Source organism: Molossus molossus, unplaced genomic scaffold (genome assembly GCF_014108415.1).
Source record: "Molossus molossus isolate mMolMol1 unplaced genomic scaffold, mMolMol1.p scaffold_m16_p_8, whole genome shotgun sequence".
Taxonomy (NCBI): domain Eukaryota; kingdom Metazoa; phylum Chordata; class Mammalia; order Chiroptera; family Molossidae; genus Molossus; species Molossus molossus.
Genome location: NW_023425402.1, coordinates 67,760,609 through 67,775,329, shown reverse-complemented (window position 1 = coordinate 67,775,329; position 14,721 = coordinate 67,760,609).

Below are 14,721 nucleotides of genomic sequence, written 5' to 3'. Positions count from 1 at the left end.
GAGATATACCCCAGCAACAGAGGCTGGGGAGCAGACATCCATCCCCAGGCAACAGAGCACAGACCAGCAGCTGAGACCCATCCCCAAAAATTACATCCTCAAAAAGCTGAGCAGGAGTTGAGCCCCACGGGGCAGCAGCACTACCCAGCCGCCAGTGGTGGGACCTGGGGCTCCACAGAGGCCTGTGTGGTCCAGTAGCCCACAAGAGCAGTGGGAAGCCAGAGCCAGAGAGAGACTGGTGCAATCCAGCTGCCCGCCCATGAGAACTGCAGGGTGCGGGGGCACCAGAGAGGCCTGTGCAACCCAGCAGGGACTGTGTGATCCAGTTACTCACAGGACCTGCAGGGTGCTGAAACACTTGAGAGGCCTGTGCGACCCAGCAGGGACTGCATGATCTAGTTACCCATGGGGCCGGTGGGGTGCTGAAGCACCAGAGAGGACTGTGCAATCCAGCAGGGACTGCGTGATCTAGTTACCCATGGGGCCGGGGGGATGCTGAAGCACCAGAGAGGCCTGTGCGACCCAGAAGCCCATAACATATGCATAGAGCCAGGTCCCCAAAGGGACTGTGTGATCCAGTTGCCCATGGGACTTGCAGGGTGTGGAGGCACCAAAAAGGCCTGTGCAACCCAGCTGCACACAAGATAGGCACAGAGGATCTGAAAATGGAGGTGAAGTGAATGGAAGCTACCCAGACAATCTCTCAGGACCAAAAGGGAATTACAACTAAAATAAAGACAAATCCTAGGAAAAAAGCAACAGAAAAGCAGCAGGACAGGACCATATGACCAAAAACACTGGTAGGATCTGTGGAGGCACGAGAGGGTGGTGGGCTGGGAGCTCATGGACAGTAGCAGTCTTAGCTGTGAGCAGCACCCTTGGGGAATAAAGACCAAGCCCACTCCACAGCGTAGACAGACAGGACAGAGTGCTAGAATACCAACAGCCACTCACCTGGGGGCTACAGCCTGGGAGGGCAGACCGGGCTGAAACTCTATAGGGACACCGGGATTTGGAAGGCACTCAGAGATTTGCTGAATTGTGGCCACAAAGGACAGTGGCCAGTGGGCTCCTTCTGGGCTGTGGGGAAAAGCAGCAGCCCCGCCCTCCTCGGAGATTCAGCATTTCCCAGGCGAGGCAAAGAAATGCAAATTGAGGCTCATTAACAACCAGCATCTATCCCACTGTCAAGAAATCCTCTTATGCAGAACACCAGGGCTACATTCCAAGACACTGAGTAACTGAGAATACTAGCCATCAGGAAAAAGCTAGAGGATAACTGAACCTTTCTTGGGCTTGCAAATCTACCTGGGAAAGTAAGACTTGACATTGGTGTTTGACGTGGACTCACCCAGGCTCATCCAAAACCAGTAGAGGGAGCCACAAACAGCAGAACACCAACACCCACAGGGAAAATTTGGCAGGCTCCAAAACCCACTGAGATAGCCAAAATGGTGAAACAAAAAAACAAATCCCAAATGAAAGAACAAGAGAACTTTATCGAGAATGAGATAAATGAAATGCAGTTAAGCAAGTTATCAGAGGTAGAGTTCAGAGCCATGATCTTAAGGAAGCTCAACAGCATGAATAAAGACATCAGCACCATGAGTAAAGATATAGAAACAATGAAAACCAACCAAGTGGAAATGAAGAATGACATAGCAGAAATTAAGAACACATTGGAAGGACTAACCAGAAGAGTAGAGGAAGCTGAGGACCGGATCAGTGAATTAAAAGACAGGGTAGAAAAAATCAACCGATCAAAATCAAAAGGAAAAAACAATGAAAAAACAGGAAGACAGCTTAAGAGAACTGTGGGACAACTGGAAACATAATAACATTTGCATCATAGGAGTACCCGAAGAGGAAAAAAATGGGCACGGGTTAGAAAATATATTTGAAGAAATAGTGACAGAAAACTTTCCTAATTTGGTGAAGGAAGAAAGCATTCAAGTTCAAGAAGCACAGAGAGCTCCAAGTAAGAAGAACCCAAACAGGCCCACCAAGACACATAGTAATTAAAATGCAAAAAATTAAAGACAAAGAGAGAATACTAAAGGCAGCAAGAGATAAACAACGGGTTACCTACAAAGGAACCCCCATAAAGCTATCAGCTGACTTCTCAACAGAAACACTACAGGCCAGAGGGGAATGGCATGAGGAAATCAAGGTCATGCAAAACAAGGATCTGAATCCAAAACTACTCTACCCAGGAAGCTATCATTCAAAATAGAAGGTCAGATAAAGAGCTTTCCAGACAAAAAAAGGCTAAGGGAATATATTAACACCAAACCAGCACTGCAAGATATGCTAAAAGGACTGCTGTAATTCGTAGAAGAAATAGGAAGAAAAATAGATCCACACTAAGCAAAAATGGTAATAAAGAAGTACATATCAATTATCACTTTAAATGTGAATGGTTTGAATGCTCTAATAAAAAGACACAGAGTAGCTGACTGGATAAGAAAGCATGAATCACATTTATGTTGTTTACAAGAGACTCACCTCACAACAAGACTCACATAGGTTGAAAGTGAAGGGATGGAAAAAAATCTTTCAGGCAAACAGAAAGCAAAAAAAAGCTGGGGGAGCAATACTCATATCTGATAAAGTAGATTTCAAAATAAAGACCATAACTAGAGACAAAGAAGGCGACTACATAATATTGAAAGGATCTATCCAACAGGAAGATATAACCTTGGTAAACATATATGCACCCAACATAGGAGCACCAAAATATATTAAAAATCTTCTGGAGGACTTCAAAGGAGAAATAGACAGCAATACAATCATAGCAGGGAAGTTCAATACCCCACTGACATCACTGGATAGATCTTCTAGACAAAAAATTAACAAGGAAACACAGACTCTAAATGAAGCACTAGATCAAATAGATTTAATAGATATCTGCAGAGAATTACACCCAAAACTGCAGAATTCACATTCTTCTCAAGTGCACATGGGACATTCTCAAAGATAGACCTCATCTTAGGGCACAAACTAAGTCTCTACAAGTTCAAGGAGATTGAAATCATATCAGGCATCTTCTCAGATCTCAGTGGCATGCAACTAGAAATCAATTGCAACAAGAACATGCAAAGACATTTGAAAACATGGAGGCTAAATAGCAAGTTATTGAACAATGAATGGGTTACCATGGAGATCAAGGAATAAATAAAAAACTTCCTGGAAACCAATGAAAATGAACACACAACAACACAAAATTTATGGGATGCAACAAAAGCAGTTCTGTGAGGGAAGTTCATAGCACTACAGGCCTACCTCAAGAAACAAGAAAAATTTCTAATAGACTATCTAACCTCACAACTTAAAGAACTAGAAAGCAAACAAAAAGAAAACCCGCAAGCAAGTAGAAGGAAGGAAACAGTAAAGATCAGAGCAGAAATAAATGACATAGAGACCAAAAAACAGCAATTCAAAGGATCAATGAAACAAAGATCTGGTTCTTTGATAAGATGAACAAGATTGATAGACCATTAGCTAGACTCACCAAGAAACAAAGAGCGAGAACCCAAATACACAAAATCAGAAACGAAAGAGGAGAAATAATAATTGATACCACAGAAATACAAAAGACTGTGAACAAATATTATGAACAATTATACGGCAGAAAATACGACAATCTAAGCGAAATGGACAAATTTCTAGAAACACATAGTCCCTCAAAACTGGACTGGGAAGAGATAGAAAACTTGAACAGACCAATAACAACAAAAGAAATTGAAGATGTAATCAATACTCTCCCAGCAAACAAAAGCCCAGGCCCAGATGGCTTCATGGGGGAGTTTTACCAAACATTCAAAAAAAAATTAACACCCATTCTCCTCAAACTATTTCAAAAAATTCAAGAAGAAGGAAGCCTTCCAAACTCATTTTATGAGGCCAGCATAATTCTAATTCCAAAACCAGAAAAAGACACTACAAAGAAAAAAACAACAGACCAATATCCCTGATGAACATAGATGTCAAAATCCTGAACAAAATACTAGCAAATTGAATCCAGCAATACATCAAAAAAATTATTCACCATGACCAAGTGGGATTCATCCCAGAGATGCAAGGCTGGTACAATATTTGCAAATCAATAAATGTGATACACCACATAAACAAAATGAAAGATAACAATCATATGATCATATCAATAGATGCTGAAAAAGCATTCGACAAAATCCATCACCCATTTCTGATAAAAACACTCAGCAATCTGGGAATAGAGGGATTATATCTCAACATAATAAAGGCCATATATGAAAGACCTACAGCCAACATCATACTCAATGGGCACAAACTAAAAGCATTCCCTTTAAGAACAGAAGCAAGACAAGGATGCCCACTTTTGCCACTCTTATTTAATATAGTACTGGAAGTCTTAGCCACAGCAATCAGACAGGAAGAAAAAATAAAAGGGATCCAAACTGGAAACCCCAAAGACTCCATCAAAAATTTACTAGACTTAATAAATGAATTTGGCAAAGTAGCAGGGTACAAAATTAATGGCATTCTTATACACCAATGATGAACTCACAGAAAAAGAAACTAAAAAAAAAAATCCCATTTACCATCGCGGCAAAAAAATTAAGATACCTAGGAATAAACTTAACCAAAGAAGTAAAGGACCTATTTGCAGAAAACAGTAGGACATTGAGAAAAGAAATAGAGGAGATATAAAAAAGTGGAAGCACATATCTTGTTCATGGATTGGAAGAATTAACATCATTAAAATGTCCATACCACCCAAAGCAATCTATAGATTCAATGCAACCCCCATCAAAATACCAAGGACATACTTCACAGAACCAGAACAAAACTTCAAATGTTCATATGGAACCAAAAAAGGCCTTGAATAGCCACAGCAATCTTGAAAAAGAAGAACAAAGTTGGAGGGATCACATTACCAGATTTCAGGTTATACTACAAAGTGACTGTAATCAAAACAGCCTGGTACTGGCCCAAGAACAGGCATATAGACCAGTAGAACAGAACTGAAAACCCAGAAATGGACCCAAGGCAATATGCTCAATTAATGTTTGACAAAGGGGGCAAGAGCATACAGTGGAGTAAAGACAGCCTCTTTAATAAATGGTGTTGGGAAAATTGGACAGCTACATGCAGAAAAATGAAACTAGACCATCAACTTACACCATACACAACAATAAACTCAAAATGGATAAAAGACTTAAATGTGACTCATGAATCCATAAAGTTCTAGAAGAAAATGTAGGCAACAAAATTTCAGACATCATATGTAGCAGAATTTTCACTGATACATCACCTAAAGCAACAGAAACAGAGGAGAAAATGAACACATGGGACTACATCAAACTCAAAAGCTTTTGCACAGGGAAAGATACAATCATCAAAATGGAAAGGCAACCCACTGTATGGGAGAGCATAATTGCCAATGATATGTCAGATAAGGGGTTAATTTCCAATATATATAGAATGCTCATACAACTCAACAAAAGGAAGACAAAGAACCCAATTTAAAAATGGGCAGAGGAACTAAATAGACATCTCTCCAAACAGGACATACAAATGGCCAAGAGACATATGAAGAAATGCTCAACATCACTAATCATCAGAGAGATGCAAATTAAAACAACAATGAGGTATCACCTCACACCTGTCAGAATGGCCACCATCAACAAATCATCAAACAACAATTGTTGACGAGGGTGTGGATAAAAGGGGACTCAAGTACACTCATGGTGGGAATGCAGACTGGTGCAGCCACTATGGAAAACACTATGGTGTTACCTCAAAAAATTAGAAATTGAACCTCCATTTGACCCAGTGATCCCACTTGTAGGAATATACCCTAAGAAGCCTGAAACACCAATCAGAAAGAATATATGTACCCCCATGTTCATAGCAGCATTATTTACAATAGCTAAGATCTGGAAATAGCCCAAGTGTCCATCAGTAGACGAATGGATAAAAAAGCAGTGGTACATATACATAATGCAGTACTATGCAGCTGTAAGAAAGAAAGATCTCTTATCCTTTGAGACAACATGGAGGGACCTGGGAAATATTATCCTAAGCAAAACAAGCCAAACAGAGAAAGACAAGTATCATATGATTTCACTTATTTGTGGAATATGATGAACATAACAATCTGAGGAATGGGGTAGTCCCAGAGATGTGGAAGTGGGGTACAGACTGACAATCCCCAGAAGAGGGGTTGGTGGAGGAGAGATAAACCACAGAACTTATATGCATGTATGCATGAACTGTGGACATGGACAACAAAGCTAGGGACAGGGCAGGGAGGGAGGAGGAGGGGGGAAACAGTAGGGGGAAAAGGAGAAATATCTGTAACAAAAATAAATTAATTAATTAAAAAAAAAAAAACACCTGACAGTCCCCTAATTTTTGTCCTGTTTCTAATGTAAGACCAACCAGAGAAATCTCAATATGCTCTCCTCACCAATCACTCAGGATGCCTGCTTCCAGTTAGCCGCCTACAGCTTCCCCAGATGACAGCCTCCCTTCAGGGCACAGCTGAAGTCCCTCATTGTTCACCCTAAAGCTTCCAGCTCCTCTGCCTGCCTTGGAGTGACGGTGGCAGACTCCTTTGCTATAGCAGGTTCTGAATATAGGCACTGCTTTTCTCATTTGGCTGGCCTTTTTTTTTTTTTTTTTTTTTAAATTTCCACAAAGATTTCCTGTCTGTATAAGTTGAGGTCTTTGGTGATCTGTGCTAAGGCCTGAGAGTGGACTACTTTGCTGTTTTTGTTTTTGTTTTTTTTCTTCCCTGTTTTCTTTTGCAGATGATTAAAACAAATTTTTTTTTTTTCTTGAACATGGAGAACAACTGATTTCTTTCTTAAATCCCTGTGTTTGACACAGTGTCTAACATTTGTGGCTGCGCTCAGACCTGCCCTGCTGTGACCTGGAGAGACACAGCAGCTTTGAGGGCACTGGTGTGGCAGGCCCCGGGCTTCTTCAGCAGACAGAGGTTATGTACATACTTTTAGGATTCACTTGCTTAGGAAGAAAAGAAGTTGAACAGAAAGGCCATGGCCCAGTAGGACATGATAGAAGAAAAGCTATTTTTAGAAATGATATATATTATAATCTTCCTTTTATTGATTAGATTATTCAAACCATTTGCTATTGGAACCAATTTTTCTCAACCCATTAAGAGCTTTTAGAGAAAAGGAACAAACCGAACCACAACAGAATACTGGTGGTGGGGCCTGTGTCCGCTGGGAGTTGTAGTACTAGGAAACCTGTTTCAGGATTCTCAAGAATGTCAGGTATTGAAATGAATGTAACACTTCTTTTTTTTTTTTTTTTTATAGCATAGCAATTTTTCTTGATTCTTCTCATCTTTCTTCTTGGGATTGTGAATGATGGAGACACATTGGAAACCTGTTTCCACTGGGTATCGTTCACTCAGGAAAAGCCGATTGAGATGTTCAGATGGTCCCTTTCTTCTTGAGAAATCTCAGCAGTTTGCCACAAGGCCTGGGGGCTTTATTATCCCAAGTGGCTTTGCCGCCTATAAATCACAGCCCTAAGCAGCCAAGGGAGATGAGTTAACCAGATCCCTGAAAAAAAAAAAATGTAACCAATGTTTCTTCAATTATTAGCAGAACAACTGACTTCCATCTGCTCAGGGCACCTGCCGACTTGGCCTGCAGCCACGTTACCCATAATTCCACCATCCAGAGCCTGTTTCCTTTGAATTGTAATTTTACCTTGGTGCATGTTCTATGATATCGGCCCATGCCAAAACTTTTCATGCATTCTAGTATTTGCCTTCCACACAGACCCAAGTTGTCTGGCAATGGAATTCAGGAATTGTGGTGAATACGCCATATGGTTTTCCTACTCTGCCAGGCCCCCTTTCCTGGGACACCTGCTCAGACCTGGAAATTCACTACCTGGTATCTCCTGTGCCCTGCCTCTCTGGTCACAGCTTCTTGGATCATAGGAGACGACCAGTTTGATTAAGGTTCAGTTTCAAGTAACAGAAACACCTGCAAATAGCTGCTTTAAAAAAAATGGGCATGTATTTCTTTCTCACATAAAAGAAGCCTAACGTAGGAAGTCCAGGATTGGTGTTGGGACTTCATCACTGACCCAGGCTGTTCCTGCTCACATTCTGCTCTCTTCAAGGATGTGGCTCTTGGGCTCATGGCTCCAAGATGGCAGTGGGAGCTCCAGCCATCACATTGTCACACCCACCCCCAAGGAAACTTCCCAGAAGACTCATACAGCACATTTACTTATATGTCATTGCGTGGGATTTAGCCTCAGGGCTACACTGAGATTAAAGGGAAGCTGGGAATAGAGTCCATTGGCTTGTTGACAATATAAAGTTCAAGGTTTAAGCAGGCTCTGCTAAAAGTATCAAATTATAAATTGGGTTGAGTCAGTCAGATTCTCAAAAATTTTACTAAGGGATTCTGTTTCCTAGTATTGGCAGACTCTGGAGACAGGAAGACTTGGGCCAGTCGTCCAGGTTGTTCAGGTTTATACAGAGGAAGTCAGGCAAGAAAGAGGAGGCAGAGAGCAGACAATTCCAGTCCCACCAGTCCCTGAGATTCTGATGTATTGGGTTAGGTCTGGAATTTATACTGTTTATTTATTTTTATTGAATTTATTGGGGTGGCGTTGGTTAATAAAGTTACATAGGTTTATTATGTACAGGTTTCAGGTGTACAATTCTACAACACAGGGAATCTATATTTTTAAAAGCTCCCCTGGTAATTCTGATATAAAAAATCAGGATCAGTGTCTCAATCCTGGATCCACATTAAAAGGACCAAGGTGAAGGAGAGGGGAGCTTTTTAAAAATATTGATGCCTGCTAACTCCCACTCAAGAGATTCTAATTCTGTTGGTCTGAGGGTAGGCCCAGGTATCAAATTTGTGTTTTGTTTTATTTTGTTCTGTTCTCCAGGTAAGTCCCATGCATTGTGAGGGTTGAAAACCTCTGGTCCAGACAGTCAGATAAGATTTTGTTCAAGTGAGTGGATGCAATGGTAAAGCAAGCCATGGGAGACCAGATATATGGAAAGTGCTATCGGTGGGCTAGGTGAACAGCAGGATGCAGGGGTCAGTGTGGGAAGGGCTGAGCTGAGACAAGGCATCCAGTTCACCGGAAGGCTTTCTGGCCAATGTAGTTTCCTGACTCATGTCTGATGTTTTTATCTTTTAATCTTGGTCCTTTCCCAAAAGGAGCCACATCCCAGGCACAACATGCCTGGAAGCAGCAGAGACCTTAAAGGCAGGGAAGAGACACAGCTTTAAGCTGCTGCCTTACCAGAGGGCAGCCTTACACTCCTGCACAGCCCCAGCAGAACAATCCAATGAGATATGCAGACCTGGATGGGGGTATGGACATACTGGCTTTGCTCCTAAGAAGATTTTCTTCATTCTTATTCATTCTAGCTGGTTAGATAACTCAATTGCCTGAGAATCCAGGCCATGAACGTATTCTCTGTGGTATACTCAAGCTGTAAGATTTTAACAGTATGTAGATATATTTTTGTAGTTTTTAAGGAAAATCATCCAGCAAGCCAAAAAGAGAGCTTGCTGAATGAGGCTGACTAGTTTTTTCAAATTTAAGCTGGGACAATCTGTTCATTGATGTCACATTGACAATTAACCCATCCCTTCATTCAACAAAAACTTTTTTGAGCATCAGGCTTGGAGTTTTGGGGTACCAGTCTTCAGGTGTAAAGTGTTAAATCAGACATGTTCTTGCCCACATGAAACTTTATATATATATATTTTAATAGTCGCCTGAGGATATTTTTTTTCATCGATTTTCAGATAGAGTGGTAGGGAAGGAGGAAGGAAGGGGGAGAGAGAGAGAGAGAGAGAGAGAGAGAGAGAGAGAGAGAGAGATGTGAGAGAGACGCATCAGTTGGTTGCCTCCCAGGGCCAGGGGTTGGAATAGAACCACAACCGAGATAAATGCCTTTGATCAGATTTGAACCCATGACTTGTTGGTCTGAGGGCCAAAGCTGTAACTGTTGAATCAAACCAGCCAGAGCTAAAACTTAAAATTTAGTGCAAAGCAAATTACAGCCCTCAGGCTATATTCAGCCCATTTTTGTAAATAAAGTTTTATTGGAACACAGACATGCCTATTTGTCTACATGGTATCTCACTGCTCCCAGGCTACAGTGGCAGAGTTGAGCTGAGAGACTGTGTGGCCCACAAATCTAAAATATTTACTATCAGGCCCTTTACAGAAGCAGTTTGCAGACCTCTGTCTAGTGAAGAGTTGAAATGTTTCCCATCACAGGGATCCCCTTGCTTTCAAGGTGATTTAGACAAGGGTTTTTGGTTGAAAAGAAAGAATCTACTTAAATGTGCTCAAGGAGAAAGGAAAATTATGATAAAATATGTCCCAGAGGAATCCAGGGGCAGGAAATTAAATATAGGTATTACTCTTACAGTATGAGTTTTTGTCACACAAATTGCCCATAACTCAGTTCTGTTAATTAAAGAACATAATTAGCATTACTAAGCACACCATTGGTTCTAACACGATCTTGACCAGGAACTAATAATGTATTTAGGAGCTAGCTACAGTGTAAGAAAAAACTGTTGCCTGAGCAACAGGTATGGGGTGACTTGGGGTGGTGAACACACAATAGAGTGCACAGATGATGTGTTGTAGAACTGTAAACCTGAAACTTGTATAACTTTGTTAACCAGTGTCACCCGATAAATTCAATAAAAATACATAATAGTTTTTATTCAAAATTTAAAAATATTAATTTTATACAAACTTTTTTTTAAAAAATGAGGTTTCTGAGGCATACAGAATTGACTCTCTAGTCAGACCTCATGAGAAGTTGAACTATAATCCATACCCTTGGCTCCCAGGCCTTTAAACTGCATGACTGGCCTTATTTTCACTGTCCTACCTCAGGGGTATATCATGTCTCCAGCCCTATGTCATAATTTAGTTTTCAGGGGTCTTGATTACCTTTCTCTTCCAGAAGGTGTAGTGCTGGTCCACTACACTGAAGACCTTATGTTGGTTAGAACTGGTGATCCAGAAGTAGCAACTACTCTAGATTTACTGGTAAGATGTTTACATGGCAGAGGGTGAGATAAGTCTGACAAAAATTCAGGGGACTTCTATCTTAGTGAAACTTCTAGGGGTTCGGCAGTGTGGGGGCATATCAAGATATTGCTTCTGGGCGAAGGATGTGTTGCACCTAGCCCCTCTTACAACCAAAGAAGACGAACAATGTCTAGTGGGCCTTTTTGGGTTTTGGAAGGAACATATTTTTCATTTGAGTGTGTTACTCTCGCCCATTTACTGAGTGACTGGAAGGAAAGCTGCTAGATTTGAGTGGGTTCCAGAATAAGAGAAAGTTCTACAGGAGGTCCAGGCTGCTTTGCAAGCTGCTCTGCCACTTGGGCCATGTGATCCAGCAGATTACCTGGTACTTGAAGTGGCAGTGACAGACCGGGATGCTGTTCAGAGCCTTTGGCAGACCCCCATTGGTGAATCACAGCAGAGGCCCTTGGGATTTTGGAGCCAAGTCCTGCTGCCATTGGCAGATAACTACTTTCCTTTGGAAAAACAGCTATTGGCCTGCTACTGGGCCTTAGTAGAGACTGAAGGCTTAACCATGAGCCACCAAGTTACCATGTGTCCTGAGCTGCTCAGCGTGAACTGGATGTTATCTGACCCACCAAGCCATGGTGTTGAGCATGCACAGTAGCATTCCACCATCAAACGGAAGTGGAATATAAGTGACTGGGTCTGAGCGGGTCCTGAAGGCACAGGTAAGTTACGTGAAGAATGGTCCAAATGCCTATTATTCCCATTCCTACTAATGCCTCTTTGCCCCCCAGCCTGCACCTATGGCTTCATGGGGCATTCCCTATGATTAGTGGAAGAGAAGACAGAGGCCTGCTTTACAGATAGTTCTGCCTGGTATGCAGACACCACCTGAAAGTGGACAGGTACACACTCTAGCTCCTTCCTGGGACATCCCTGAAGGACAGTGGTGAAGGGAAATCCTGCCAGTGGGCAGAACTTCAAGCAATGCACCTGGTGGTTCACTTTTCTTGGAAGGAGAAATGGCTAGATGCAACTATGTACTGATTCATGGGCTGTAGCTAATGGTTGGCCGGATGGCCAGGCAACTTGCAAGGAACATGATTAGAAACTGGTAAAAAGGAAATTTGGAAAGAAGTATGTGTGTAGAACTCTCTGAATGGGCACAGAATGTGAAGATATTTGTGTGTTATGGGAATGATTACCCAAGTATGACCTCAGCAGAGGAGGATTTTAATAATTGAGTTGATAGAATGACCCATTCTGTGGATACGAATCAGCCTCTGTCCTTAGCCAACCCTGTCATTGCCCAGTGGGCTCATGAACAAAGTGGCAGAGATGGAGGTTATGCATGGGCTCAGCAACATGGAATTCCACTCACTGAGGCCAACCTGACTGGCCACTGCTGAAAGCCCAGCCTGCCAGCAGCAGAGACCAGCGCTGAGCCCCTGATATGGCACTGCTGCCTGGGGTGATCAGTCAGCCACCGGCGGCAGGTTGATTACATTGGACCACTTTTATTATGAAAGGGGCATGTTTTGTTCTTATTGGAATAGACACTTATTATTCTGGGTATGGATTTTCCTGTTCTGCACACAATACTTCTGCCAAAACTACCACCTGTGGATTTATAGATGCTTTATCCACCACTATAGTATTCCACACAGCACTGGTTCTGATCAAGGAACTCACTTTACAGAAAAGAAAGTATGACAGTGGGTTCATGCTCACGAAATGCACCGTTTTTACCATGTTGTCCACCATCCCGAAGCACCTGGTTTGATAGAATGGTGGAATAGCCTTTTGAAAACTCAGTAATAGTGCCAGCTAGGTGGCAATACCTCACAGAACTGGAGCAAGGTTCCCCAGAAGGCTATCTATGCTCTGAGTCAGTATCCAATATATAGAAAGTCAGAATTCATGGGTCCAGGAAGCAAGGACTAAAAATGGGAGTGACACCTAGTGACCTACTAGCAAAACTTTCATCCTGTTCCTACAACCTCATTCTTTGCTGGGCTAGGGGTCTCAGTTTCTTTCTTTCTTTTTTTTTTTAATCCTCACCCGAGGACATTTTTCCATTTTTTGTTCAGATAGAGCGGGAGGGAGAGAGAGGAAGAGAGAGAGAGAGAAACATCGATGTGAAGGGACGCATCGAGGGGCTGCCACCCGCACAACCAACCAGGGTCGGGGACAAACTGCAACCGAAGTACGTGCCCTTAGCGGGAACCGAACCCGGGTCTCTGAACCGCAGGCTGACGCTCCAACCGCTGAGCCAAACCGGCCAGGGCTAGAAGTCTCAGTTTCAAAAGGAGGAATGCTTCCATGAGGAGACACAGCAATGATTCCTTTGACCTGGAAGTGAAGACTACCACCAGTCACTTTGGGCTCCTCATGCCTCCGAATCAACAGGCAATGAAGGACATTAGGGTACTGGCGGGATGATTGATCCTGACCACCAAGGGGGAATTGGACTACTACTCCAAATGGAGGTAAGGAAAGGTATGTCTGGAATCATGAAATCCCTTACGTTATCTCATTATTACCATGCTCTGTGATTAAGGCCAATGGAAAACGACAAGAACCCAATCCAGGCAGGACCCTTCAGGAATAGAGGTTTGGGTCACTCCACCAGGTAAGAACCAGGAACATCTGAAATGCTTACTGAAGGCAAAGGGAATACAGAATAGATAGGTGAAGAAGATAGTTATTAATAACCAGCTTTGACTATGTGACCAGTTATAGAAATGAAGACTGTATTCCTCCTTATTTTGTTATGAATATATTTTATATATAATATATATTTTTACATAATATATATTTATATTTTATATATATGATATATAAATATATACTCATATATATTTACATATTATATATATAGTGCTTATATTGCTATCTGTAGCACAGTAATTAATGTTTATGTTTATAATTTTGGGTCACTGAGAAAAAATAAATTGCATTCAGTTTCATTTTTTTTAACAGTGGAAAAAGTGGAAAGTACTTGAAATATGTTTCACAGAATAGTTACAATAAAGGTTTTGTTTTTTTTTAATCCTCACCTGTGGATATTTTTTTTAATCGATATTTTTAGATAGAGTGGGAGGGAGGGGGGAGAGAGAGACAGAGAGAGAGAGGTGAGAGAGACACATCAATTTCGATTGTTTGCCTCCTGCATGACCCCAACCAGGGCTGGAGATTGAACCTGCAACCAAGGTACGTGCCTTTGACTGGGACTTGAACCCATGTCTCCTTGTTGGTGGGGTGATGCTCTAATTGCTGAGCCAAACTAGCCACGGCAATAAAGATGTTTTAATACTTCAAGATTGGTCTTCCATTTTATTGGAACTTCCTTTATTAGGAATACAAGGCAGTAGGTTCTATGAATTGCTCAACACTTACTTCTCCTTACAATGTGCCTTTCTGCACTGAGGAGTCTTGAAAACTAAAAACTACATTTCCTAGACTCTCTTACAGCTAGGCTTCCATATGTGACTCAGGCTCTTTTGGCTGATGCATTTGCATGAAACTTGGATTTTGATCTGAGTGCATTTTGGAAAGAGGCAGGGCCAGGAACATCCAGTCCTGCTGGAGCAGCTGGGGGCAGACACCTTGTGGCCTCACATCTGCTGCATCCGAGAGCAGTGACAGCTGCTGTCC